This window comes from Triturus cristatus, chromosome 9 (genome assembly GCF_964204655.1).
Source record: "Triturus cristatus chromosome 9, aTriCri1.1, whole genome shotgun sequence".
Taxonomy (NCBI): Eukaryota; Metazoa; Chordata; class Amphibia; order Caudata; family Salamandridae; genus Triturus; species Triturus cristatus.
In genome coordinates this window covers 319080067-319093289 of record NC_140592.1, presented here as the reverse complement: position 1 = coordinate 319093289, position 13223 = coordinate 319080067, and the positions used below count along the sequence as shown (strand labels likewise).

The window sequence follows — 13223 nt, the reverse complement described above, 5'->3', positions numbered from 1 at the left end:
CCTTCTGACTTGAAGTCTAAACGCATGGAAACTTTTGGCAAGCACATGTTTTCATTGGCTAGTCTTGCTTTACGTTCACTAAGTGCCACGTAACTCCTAGGCTGCTACAGTTTTGCTTTATGCAACGTAGTAATTCAAATGCTGCCGGCAGTTCCAGATGTCCTATGGGTGTCGTTAGTCCGAACCATATTGGACGACCAGGATGCAATCAAATTCGTTAGAAGGCCTAGCTTTGACACAACGGACTGCTCGGGTCAGACAATGGGCATGAGTGTGGTGTTTCAACACCAGGCCTGGGTGAGATCTACATGATTTTCAGGAGATGTCCAGACATCTTCATTGGACATGTCATTTGATGTCTGTCACCTTTTTGAAAAGAAAGCGGACTCTGCCTAGAACACTTTAATGAAATTCATGCCGGTGAGCGTTAACAGTGGCTGTCAGCCTGTACCTGTGTTAATTTGCAACAAAATAACTGCCAGGGCCCCTGTCAGTAAGTCACTGCAGCTTGCACCACCCATTGCGCCATGCCAGTGATCGCACCAACTGAACTACTAACCATCACACTCTTACATGCGTGACAATTCAGACTATTCCAGGGCCCCAAAGCTTTAAGAATGGCTTTGGCGGCAGGTATTAGTAATTTTTACGTATATTGAATTAATAAACCATTGTTGTTGTGCTCATCTTCAAATTAGGCAAACAGCGCCACCTTGTGGCATACTGTCATAAGTGGAGCTGTTGACAATTAAGTGCTGGTGTGGAGCACCGGAAACCACTGGCTCAGATTAAGCAATGGTACCAGGCAATTTCCTCAGCAGTTTCACTCCTTTCACTGCTCTTCGACATACAACCACACAATAGGAATCAGACATTTTCTCCAAGGATGGCAAGTCATCACTTCGGAAGCATGGGTCCTCCAACTCGTCAAGCAGAATGATACCCTCCCATTTCTTTCTCCCTGCCATACCGGTTACCTCCATCAACATGGATCACACAGCATGAAAAACGGGCCCTTATTGCCAAATAAGCCATAGAGAGAATTCCGGCCTCTGAAGTAAGAACTGGGTGTTTATCCTGCTACCTGCTTGTGCCTAAGAAACGTGGAGGCCTTCATCCTGTTTGAGACCACCGCCTTTTCAATGCCTTCCTGCTGAAGGACAAATTCAAGATACTCAAGCTAACCAAGGTCTGGTCTGTCCTGGATCCCAGAGATGGTGGTATTGGATGTGCAGGGAGCATATTTCCATATTCCCATCTGTAAAGGCCCACACACATTACCTATGGTTTACCATGGGCCAGTAGCATTTTACAGTTTGCAGTGCTTCCTTTTGGCCTTACAAGTTCACCTTGTGTGTTCACGAAAGTGATGGTGGTGGTTGCAGTGCACCTTTGGAGGTTGGATGTACTAGTCTTCCTGTACCTTGACTACTGGTTGTTGAAGGCGGGCTGGCGCCATTAGGTCTAAGACTGCAAACCTCCTGACATCATTGAGGTTCACTATCAAATTGTCGGAGCCACAACTGACTTTCATGCAGACTCTGTTAATTGGACCTAGGTTGGTTACAGTGCAGTTTTTTGCCTTCCCACTGGAGTGGGGAGTCCAGGACACTCGGCTCTGATCAAAATGTTTCAGCCTTGGTCCTGGATCTCAGCGAGTATGGCGTGGAGGCTGCTGGGACTATTAGCCTCCTGCATTCGGTAGTTGAACAAGCAAGACAGCTCATGCGGGCTCTGCAGTGAGACATGAAATCCCTTTTGGCACATCACCATGGGTACCTATCGGGTACTATCCAGGATAAAGAGGAGACCGCAGAAGATCTGCAGTTGAGGCGGCTAGACCATGTTTAGGCCAGTGGCAGCTTTGTGGTACTGCAACAAGCAGGATAGAGTGGAGTCTTAGGTGCAATGACAGGAGGCTCTGCCCCTCTGAAAGTGGCTGACTGACCGGAGAATTTCTGTCGTCGTGAACCATCTGGCGGGATCTCTGATTGCTAGGGTGGACAAACTCAGTTGTCGATGCCTTGCGGATCACGAATGGCTGTTACGCCTGGAAGTAGCGAAAGGCGTTTTTCAGCAATGGGGAGAACACGGACCTGATCTTTTCGACACCGTCAAGAACAGCAATGTCCACATTTTTAGTGTTAGAGTTCTCAAAAAGACTATTGGTTACACATTCCAGATAGTGCCGCTCGAGACTCTTGTATGCCTTTCTGCCTTTAACCCTCCTGTCTTGAGTTCTGAAGATCAAGCCCAACCAATTGACTCGCTACAAAGCAAGCAAGCAGTCCCTCTCCCAGAGGAGGTTGTTCACCTACTTATACCAAAATATCCTGCAGCACAGAACGTGCAAAATGGCCGTCCCTCCCCACTACTGAATCCAAGTAATAATGCTTCGCAAAAGTGTGGAGGGAGGCCCATTTTGCCCCCTTATAGATGTCTACCCCAGGGACACCTCTAGCTAAAGCTAAAGATAAAGACTTCGCTCTAATAGAATGAGCTCTAATACCTTCAGGCGGCTCCTTATTGGCCAAGGCGTAGCAGATCTGGATGCACAAGATGATCCACCTAGAAAGCATTCTCTTGTGGACAGCTTTGCCCTTCATTATTTCCATGTAACCAACAAAGAGCTGATTCTCCAGCCTCAAGTCCTTGGTTCTGTCCAAGTAGAAGCTGATCGCCCTTCTAGGGTGCAAGTGGTGAAGGCTCTCTTCTTTCTTGGAAGGGTGAGGGGGGAGAATAGAAGGTAGGTAAGGTGATAAACTGCCCTAGATGAAAAGGTGTAACCACCTTAGGCAGGAAAGCAGATCTGGTCGTAAGAACCATCTTGTCTACATGGATGGTTGTAAAAGGAGGCTTAGAACTGAAAGCCTGAAGCTCACTTACCCTCCTGGCAGAGATGTAATGGCACCTACAAAACAGTTTTGAATGTGAGACGCCTCAATCAGACAACTATTAAGAGGCTCAAAGGAAGAACCCATCAAGAAAGTCAGAACCAAATTTAAGTCCCACTGAGGCATAATAAAGGGAGTGGGAGGAAATCCATTAGTGAAGCCCTTAATGAACCTCATAACTATGGGAGACTTGAACCTAGATGGCTGGTCTGGCAAACAAAGGAAGGCTGAGCCAAGGAAAGTGAGAAGCTAAGAACATCTGATAAATGGGCCATCAAGGGATCAATTGATCTCTCTCCACACCACTTAACAAATCTGGCTCATCAACAGAAATAAACAGATTTGGTGAAGTGTCTTCTGGCCGATAAAATAACATCCACCACATCCGGTGGGAGAGAGTAAAAACTCAGGTTGCCCCGTTCAATCTCCAGGCATGAAGGTGCAGGCTCAGGCATGAAGGAGCAGGCTCTGGAGGTAGAACCTGCCCCTGCGACGAGGTCTGCCCTGAGAGGGAGACGGAGCGGAGGGTGAGATGAGGGATGAAGGTGGTCTGTGTACCACACCCTTCTTGGCCAATCCGGGCTGATCAATATGACTTGGGCTAGGTCTTGGCGAATCTTCCTTGGAACCAGAGGAAATAAAGGGTATGGGAGGAAACGCATACAAAAGTCAAATACTCCAATCTAATTGAAACGCATCCCTCAACGCTCCCCGAATCTGATACTGGAGACTGCAGAACGATGGGCAGTGCGCATTCTAGTGAGTGGCAAACCTGTCCAACTGAGTAAACCCCCACATCTTGAAAATGTGTGGTATACCACCTCCGGATGTAGATGCCACTCGTGATCGGGCGAGTATTGCCAACTGAGACTGTCCGCACGCACATTCAGCACACTGGCCAGATGATTTGCAACTACGCAAATCCGATGGTCCTGAGAGCAGGACCAAAGACGCAGAGCATCTCTGCAGAGACGATACAACCCTACTTCTCTGTGTTTGTTGTTGTACCACATCGCGGTAGTGTTGTCTGTCAGGACCAGCACCGACTGACCGCTAAGGGAGGGAAGAACGGCCTTGAGAGCCAAACGAATCCCCCGCAATTTTATAAGATTGATATGAAGCAATCGTTCCTCTGAAGACCAAAGACCCTTGATCTCCAGATCCCCCAGATGAGCACCCCACCCCAGAGTGGAGGCATCCGTTATCACTGTGGCCACTGGAGAAGGAGGTTGAAATGGCTTCCCTTGAGCCAGATTGCCTGAAATACTCCAAAATAACAGATCCACCGCAGTCTCTCTGGTGATTCTGACCATCTCCCTGAGATCTCCATTGTGTTGAAACCACTGCCTGTGGAGGCACCACTGGAGTGCCCTCATATGCCAGCTTGCAGGGTTGACCAATAGTATGCAGGAAGCAAACAGACCAAGCAGGCATAAGACTTCAGGACTGGAACTTCTGCCTATTCTTGAAACTACAGAATCATACCCTGGATGTTTACAATCCTCTGAGGAGGCGGGAAGGCACGATTCACAGTAATGTCCAGTACTGCCCCTATGAACAGGTTGTTGTGAGAATGCACCAGGTAAGATTTGGGTACATATACCGAGAAACCCAAGTCTAACAGCCGAGCCGTTATTTGCAGATGATGCAGCACCAAATCTGGAGACTTCGCTTTGAGCAGCCAGTCATCCAGATAGAGGAATACCAGAATCCCCGACCTTCTGAGATGAGCTGCCACCACTGCCATCACCTTTGTGAAGATCCAAGGTGCGGAAGTAAGGTCGAACTGAAGGACCGCAAACTGGCAGTGTTGAGATCCAGCTGTAAACCAGAGATACTTCCGATGCGACTTCAGGATCAGGATGTGGGAATACGCTTACTGCAAATCGATAGACACCGTCCAGTCTTCCAGCTGCAGCTTTAGAAGAACCTGAGCTAGGGTCAACATCTTGAACTTCTCATGCCTGAAGTAAAAATTCAAGACCAGGAGGTACAGGTTCGGTCTCACAGGCCAGTCCTTTTTGGAGATCAGGACATATCAGGTGTAATACCCCTGACCCCTTACCTGCTCCGAAACCACCTCTATCGCACCTTTCTGTAGCAAGGATAGGACCTCTTGCTGCAGGAGCAACAGACGGTCGTCCGAACAACAGCCCTGGCGAGGAGGGTAAAGAGGGGAAAATTCCTGGAAAGGCAGGGCATACCCATTTTCTACACGATTCAAAACCCAAAGATCTGATGTAACAGATTTCCAATTTTGTAGAAAATGGGACACCTGGACTGCCACAGGACCAACATGCTCCAAGATGGGGGATCGAGAGCTGCTTCCCTGTGGAACCAGTGGGGGACGGGGGAGGGGGGTACAGGAGAGGAGGAGGAGGAGGAGGACGACCGTTGCCGGGCAGCCCCCCACAGACAGCCTCTTCCCTGCCCTCTGTACGATTTGTACAGGGGGTTCTGCTCCTGCTGCTGACGTCCTCGAAATGAAGCCGCCTTCCCAAATCCACGAAATCTCCTGTAACCATAGCCCCTAGGCAGGGACTGCAGGCCTAAGGATCTTGCAATAGCCCTACTATCCTTGAAATGTTGCAGAGCAGAATCCGCTTTTGTCCCAAAGAGCCTCGAACCATCAAAAGTAAGATCAAGCAGAGTGGCATCCGGAAAAAAACCCCGAACCTCTTAACCAGGCGTGCCTCTTTGTAGCCACCGAAGATCCCATCACCCTGGTGACTGGGACCACTGTATCCAGACCTGACAGAATCACCTGACGGGTTGCAGACTGCACATCAGTCAACAGCCCCAGAAAGTGACCTCGAACATCCTCCGGCAGCTCAGGAGCCACTTCTTTTGCTGGGTCCATCAAAGCGTGGATGCATCTTCCCAACAAGCATGTGGTGTTTGTAGATTTTAAGGTCATGCTTGCTGAAGAGAACACTTTTTTTGCTGACTGCTCCAGCATTTTGGAATCCCTATGCCCCGGGGTAGAGGGGAAGGATCCTGCTGACTGTTTGGACGAACATGGAGCCTAAACCACCAAACTCTACGGTAAAGGGTGTGAGGTTAAAAAAGCCAAATCCCCTGGAGCAGCCTTATAGAGTCTTGCCACTGCTCTGGAAACTGCCGTGGCAGACATAGGCTTCTGCCACACTTCCAAAATCGGCTCAGTTAATGCCTCATTGAATGGGAGCACAGACTCTACCACTGAAGGGAAGTGCAAAATCTCAGTCCTCAGAATGTTAGACCTGACCTCTGCTGTGGGCAATTGCATATCCAACAGGCCAGTAGCCTTAATGATAACAGTGTGATATGGAGCCTTGCTTAGGGGAAGGAAGTTCCCACTCAGGGCAAGTGTCTAAACCATTGGGCTCTTGAAGACCCTCAAAGTCATCCACAGAGGCAAGAATTTCCCCCTCCTCAACTTGGTCCTGCTGTCCCTGGAACTCCTCTTCTTCTAGCAGCCTCTGGGCCTCCCTCCTGGAGCGCATCTTCGGAATCAGTGACATCGGCGCCGAAGGAGGACCCTCAGTAGCAGTCCGCGGTGCCGCACGAAGCTGGGAAGGAGTCAGCCCAAAACCATATTGCGCCGGAGATTGCGGGATCAGCGTCGAGAATCTCGGCGCCGGGAGATGCCATGACGGAGTCATCAGCACGAAAGGCACGAATGGTGCCTGGGCATAATGTTGGAGGATGCCCAAATTATAGGAGAACGGACCCACGGGATGGGTTAACCGCTTTGGCAAACATGCCAAACATCGCATTAAAAAAATGCGACGGATCCGCACCCGGACTCTGAAAAGGTGGGTACGGATCCGGTGCTCCCTGGTCTGGATCCGACAGTAGCCGTGAGAAGGGCTGTGGCTGCAGCAGCAGGGACCCCGGAGCAGGTGAAGCCAGAGGTGCAGGAGACTTCTCTCTGGGCGCCGGCGAATCCCTTGAAGCCAGAGAATGGACAGGAGTCACCTGCGTAGAAGGTGAGGAAGACAACGAGATGTCATCTTTACCATGATGCCGCTGGACCAGAGAAGCAGACCACGATGACTTGTCTTTCGGAGAACTATGCCGGGACCCATGACGACGCTTCTTTTTGTGCTTCTTAGACGACCTTGAGGTACTTAGACTTGGATCTCTTGTGGCCTCTCTTCTCCTTTCTCGCCTGGGCCATGAATAACTTCGTCTCCCTCTACTTAAGCACCTTCGGATTCATCCTTAGGCAAGACGAACATCCTTTGACGTTGTGATCCAACGACAGGCACCAAAGGCAATCTTCGTTAAGGTCCGTGATGGACATATGACCCCCAGATTCCCTACAAGGCTTGAACCCTGACTTCTTTTGTGTGGCCATCACACTGCTACACCACAGATTGAAACTGAAACAATGTAAACCTACAAGAAATGGAGAGTCCCATAAAAACCGTTACACGTCGATGGCTAGGAAAAAAGGGAACTGACGTCAGCACGCCGACGAGGTCTTCTTATGACTCCAGTGACGTCATACGAAGTCGCGAGCGGAGCCGTGCTATTGTGATATCTTCGTTGACGTGGGAGAGCTATGAAAAAGTTTCTGTGGAATGCTGGCGCTGGGGTAAATTCAAAAGGTGAGGAAGCCACAGGCAGATGTATCCATCAGAAATTGAAATGTGTTAGTGTTTATAATAAATATATATTTTTTATAACTACACTGTGTGGTTCTTTTTCACTTAACCTACACTATATAATTAGTACTGGTAAAACAAGCTGCTGTACACTCCTTCGGGACAAATCCTGAAGGCTGCTCTCCACAACTACCACTTAGAGGGCTTTCTATGGTTGTCTAGGACCACTAAAATCACCATAAGGGTTGTCTGGATTAGTGCAGGGTGCTTCACCCAAATAAGTGTGCACCATATACTAAGCCAGGCTCCTACAATCCCTTACTACAACTAACCTGTCTGTTATGAGAGAGAAAGAGACCAGCTGTCTATGAATGTAGGTGAGGAAAGGAGACGTCCCACCAGAAAGATTGTGGAAAACCTCTACGGAACTGAAATCCATAATCATGGAAAAACACGGGAAATAGCGCTCACAGCAGAGGAATAAGGAAGTTTTGGAAAAGAACACATAATATCCCCCAATGGTATCCAGACCATTAGTGTATAGGGCTAAAGGCCAAGGACCAAATTGCAATATTTCTGAGCCTGAGCTCCTTGCCATAGAAACAAGCATTCAAGCTGAACCTGCCCTGAGAATCACAGAAAAAGTGGTGGGGGCAGAGGGGGTCTCAGAGCACATCAACAATGTAGAGAGCACCAATGAATGCATCAAGAATATTGCGAAACAATAACACATATTGGCATTGACCACTTGTGTCAGAGAGAAGTTATCACTTAGGAACGATTTAACATAGAAACCACAGAGGAGAAAGGGTTAGCAAGGGCATATGCAATGGCCAAGTGAAAGTCACCCGAAAACAAATAAAGGAGCAGCCACGTAAGCTCAAATGTACTCTCTCCTAAGAAAGTCAGCATAACAGGACTTAAAATATATCCAAATATATCAAGAGCTGTATAAAATATATAAATGTATGAAAATATACATTTTGAGGATGAGAAACTTGGTATATAAATACACATATACATATTCACCCCCCCCCCCCCCCCCAAGAAAGGTACGTATCATTCACAAGATCGGTTATGGACCTAAGATAGGACAACGGCAAGCTGGCAATCAGCCACATGGTACCTTATAAAAGGATGGAGGGAGTGGAAGATATCACACACACAAGAAAAATAATAGCAGTCGAACCTAAAACAACACGACTGAATGAATGGCAATAATCGGGTGCTGACAGAAAACTGAGAAAGAAAACAGCAGGTGTGAAAAACCCCCACTAGAATAGAGAAAAAAACACCACTATCTGGGTCTGTAAAAAGATCAAGTTGAACAAAGGCCAATACACATAAGGCATTTAGCAATAACTAGTCTCCATCCCAGGAGAAAGAATATTAGACAGAAAAAGGGGACCCTGGCTGAAGCAGAGGACAAAAGACAGAGTAAATAGTTGTGCAAAGACCAACGCCACATGGTGGAGGTCTGAAACCAAAAGATCGGTATGAAAAAGCTGAAGTAACAGATGGATTTGCAGTGCATAAGAGCACAATAAGCATTTAGGCCAGGTAAGAAACATCTTTAAAGGAGAGAGGACCCATAAAATAGCCAGCAGGTATAAACTAAATACAGCAAAATACCTATAGAATACCATGTCTATGGAGGAGAACTAACCCTACCTCTTCCAAAGGAAGAAAAGGGAGAGAGAGAAAAAAATCCACAAGCAAAAGTACTCTCTATTTTCCACAGGCCTACCTGTGCCCATTCAACAAAACTTCTTACATTATGAGTGAGGATCCTGGCGTCACTCAAGATCGTTATTTTCCTTACTCATTAGTTCAAGGCATAACGAACCCCCAAGGGTTGGAACCTTATCACAGCTCACGAGAATTGAAAGAAACTCTCATGAAAGGAATCTGAAAGGATCAACAAACCACCATACAACCCAATCCCAAGAGAGACGATGGTCAAGGAACACATGTTTAGGAACAAACGTAACATAAAAAACAGCCATAAATCTCATAAAAGGTTAGAAGGCGACATCTGGTATCTGAAGGGTCATTCAAATGTTTATAACAAGGTACAAACATTACCCAAAAACTAAAAACAACAACAGCTACCAGCAGGGTAGAAGTAGATTAACGATAGTCAAACAGTGGCACAGGAAAGAAAGGGTCGGAAGAGTAATCCACCTATAGCCAAAATACGTACAAGGTACTTCCACATGGAGCCTCGAGAGAAAGAAGTGGCAGGAGCCCCTCGTACCAATGCATAGCAAGAGGTAGCACATGAAAAAGATTTAAGAAGGAATACATCCTAACGCGGGAGCAGAAAATGTACCATAGGCCAAGGACTATATCCCCATCCCCTGCGTCGCCTAGGAAAGGACACCAGATGGAGTGTAAGGAAAAAACTCTGGCTTATGAAGAGAAGTGCACTAGACAAAACAGGGGGGGGGGGAGAGAAACAGGTCGGTGCCAAGCCGAAAGCCATTGCTCTTTCTTATCAAAAGCACATCATTTGAAGTCCCCTATACGGGATACTAAAGACCCAGAAACATATATAGGAATGCCGCATACCGACTATGTTCCCTGAAGAACAGGGAACAAGGCAACAGTGCATCCGCACAATACACAAAATACCTTAAATAGAATCAGAACTTGGGTAGAAAAAACTATTTCAGGAAAGAAGAACAGTACTTTGCATCAACAGACGTTGAAACCCAATAGGGCCACAAAGTAATACATGTCCCAAATAACGGGAACCAAAACCTGTCATCAACAGTTTAAGAAGTAATAAAAAATAACTGCAGAGGGCAGGTGCCCCTCACCGGGTACCACCCGTAGGTGGAGATTGAAAAGAAAAGCCAATGGGCATTGCCCTAGAAGGGCTCATGTGAAAGAAATCAAGTTGACCATTCCCCGTACAAGCCTAGTACGGTAGGAATGAGGCAGAAGGTAAAAAAAAATAAAAAACTTTAAGATTCTATTCTGGAAACGTTGTAAGGCGGAACAGCATGAGCAGCAAACAGATATCAAAAGGCATGTCCACCAATGTGGATTGAACAGCCTCTGAAAAAACAGAATTGGTTAGTCGGACACAATGGTGAAGTGCTACTGATGAGCCATAGCTCACTTGATAGAACCAGTGACATCCATGCAGCATTGAATCATCAATCTAGCTGCTTGCTGGTCACCATGGAGTGATTGGGTAAGATTGTTCAGGGTCTCATCAGAAGCGAGGGGAGCAGGCACAAGACCGCACCCCACAACGTGTGAGTAAACCAACTCAGAACACAAACGATATTAAGTGACGGCAAGGCTGAACTGTTGGCAGAAAAAATATATCGCCCAAGTTCATATCGAGATTCCTGAACTCCTTGTCCGGAGGGACGCTAGGAGAAGCCTGAAATCAGGGGAGGCCGGGTACCCGGGAGTAGGATGGTATGAGCTGTAGACAGGTCCCACAGGGTCCCCCATAGTGGATTTAGCCCCAAACCATCAAAATACCATATAGGGCTTCATGGTAGGGGAGCACAGACTCAATCCCTCGTTTGGCCCTGATGAAGCACCCCAATTAATGAGTCAACAGCCAATTCCACAGAAAGGAGCTGCAGCTCCAGAACCACAGCTACCCTCCTCAGAAGCTGAGCAAAAGTGGAGGTAACCTCTGTAGCTCAGCCAGGAGGAGAAAATAAGCCCATGGATGGGGAGGACTCAAGACCACTAGTCTCACCCAGCTCAGACAGCCAACTAACTTCGAGTCCTTGATGGGTTGAATAAACCCCATTAGTTCTCCTACCCCTCCAAAAACCCGTTCTCCTGAAGAAAAAACAGTAGGTGACTCCTTCAAAGGAGGAAAGATGTCCGAGGTGAACTGCACCACCAACATTGCCCCTGACGCCGTGCGGTATCAATGTGGTGAAGCTTCGGCGTCAGAGAGGAGAGATGACGTAGCGTAAATCGGCCCACCGACATTGGAGCTGGCTGATAAGACATTGGCATCACAGGTGGGAACCCCGAAGGGCTGTGCACCGGAGCCAACAAGGATCCCACTGCAGAACCAGAGGGCCTAACTGAACCAAAGGACACCCCGCCGGCATGGATTCAGTCAAGTCTCCTCTGACCTCCTTGGGGCTGAAATGCACACCAGAGGGATAGACTCTCACCAGACTCCTCAATCAGAGGACGGGGATGGGAATCAGACGCTGCGCGTACATGGCAAAGCCAGGGAATACAGCGACTTCGACCGCTTATGTCGCAACTTACCACTGGACATCGAGGTTGATGGTCGCCCACAGGAAGGACTTCTGGAGCAGGCTCTCCAGCATTCCTTGGAATGAGAAGGAGACCGTGAGCTACCTGGAGCCTGCAACAACTGCACGCCAAGGGCTTCATGCAGCGTTCCTGCAACGCCTTTGGCCGAATTTGGCGACAGAAGTCACAATCTTCGGAATCATGGTGTTCGCCAAGACACCACATACAAATATTATAAAGGTCTGTGCTGACATCTGCTGTACACAGGACCCACAGGGTTTGAACCCCGAGGACATTTAAACAAAAAAAAAGACACTGTTCTGTCGACAAAAACATCAAGATAGGCGACAAAACAGCCCAGGGAACCGCTCTCCGGATATGCGCTGGAAGCACTGAAAGAAAGAAAATGGACGCCAGAGCGTCAGGGAGGGCTTATATGGACTATGTTGATGTCATTCTCGTGGACAACATCGCTAGAGTCGCTCAACACCCTCTACCCACGCTGAATGGTGGTACTGCTGTAGATAATTTTCCGAATTCTGGCAACTGGAATAATTCAAGGTAAGGAATCCTCGGCTAGATGTTTTTATCAGATATGAAATGTTACTTATTTTCAGTAACAATCTTTCTAGCGGATACTCTACCTATAGGTTTTACACCTGCAACTACCCAAGGCGTCAGATTGGATCCAAATACTTTAGAGCTCTCACATCGCCGGTGGGAGCCGCTGGCTTTATTCGACGTCAGATGATGAACCCAAAGCCCTAAAGCGCCCGCACTGGGGCAAGGACATGTTTCCATCCATTTTTTCCCAAGCCTGCAAGGCAAGCAGACAGATTGACAACAGAGTAGTGCAGTAGCAATAGAAAAAATAGGATCTTATTAACTTTGTTTATAATTCATCCATCAAACAGAGAGGCAAGTGGGTTAGTGAGGAATCTGCAGACAGATCGAATATCCACCAGAGAGATCATTACCACAGGCAAGTAACTCTTTCTTCTGGATGATTCTTCTACCAGCAGATTCCTCACCTGCAGAACAAGTTTCAGAGCAATACCCCACCCTAGGAGGAGGATTGATAGATGGATAGACAAGGAAATCCAGCGGAACAGATCTGGCATATTGTTTGTTCCTCAGCACCTTGAAATCCAGGCAGTAATGCTTGGCAAAAGTATACAAGGATGCTCACGTCGCTGCCTTGCACATCTCTGTGATGGGGAGGCCTCTGGCAAGGGTGAAGTCGTATACCTTCTGGTGGTTCTTCCTTGGCCAAAGTATACCAGGTTTTGATGTAAAGAATGATTCACCTCAAGAGGGTCCTTTGCTGAACAGATTTACCCTTAGCACCGCAGTACACAACGAAGATCTAGTCATTCAGATGTCCTTGGTCCAAAGACAAGTTGACCACCCGCCTAGGATAGAACCAATGCAACCACTTCTCCTCTTTTGAGGGATGAGGCAGGGGCAATAGGTTGGAAGGGGAATGGAC

General features: G+C 47.7%; 1 protein-coding gene and 1 non-coding gene across 2 annotated transcripts in view; both read right to left on the bottom strand.

Moving 5' to 3' along the window:
- USP4 (ubiquitin specific peptidase 4) overlaps window positions 1-13223 on the bottom strand; it is a 776462-nt gene that overhangs the window by 47949 nt on the left and 715290 nt on the right. The window lies entirely within an intron of this gene.
- LOC146797834 (U12 minor spliceosomal RNA) lies at window positions 9171-9325 on the bottom strand. Its single transcript, XR_014969347.1, has one exon. It is a non-coding gene; the product is annotated as a U12 minor spliceosomal RNA (small nuclear RNA).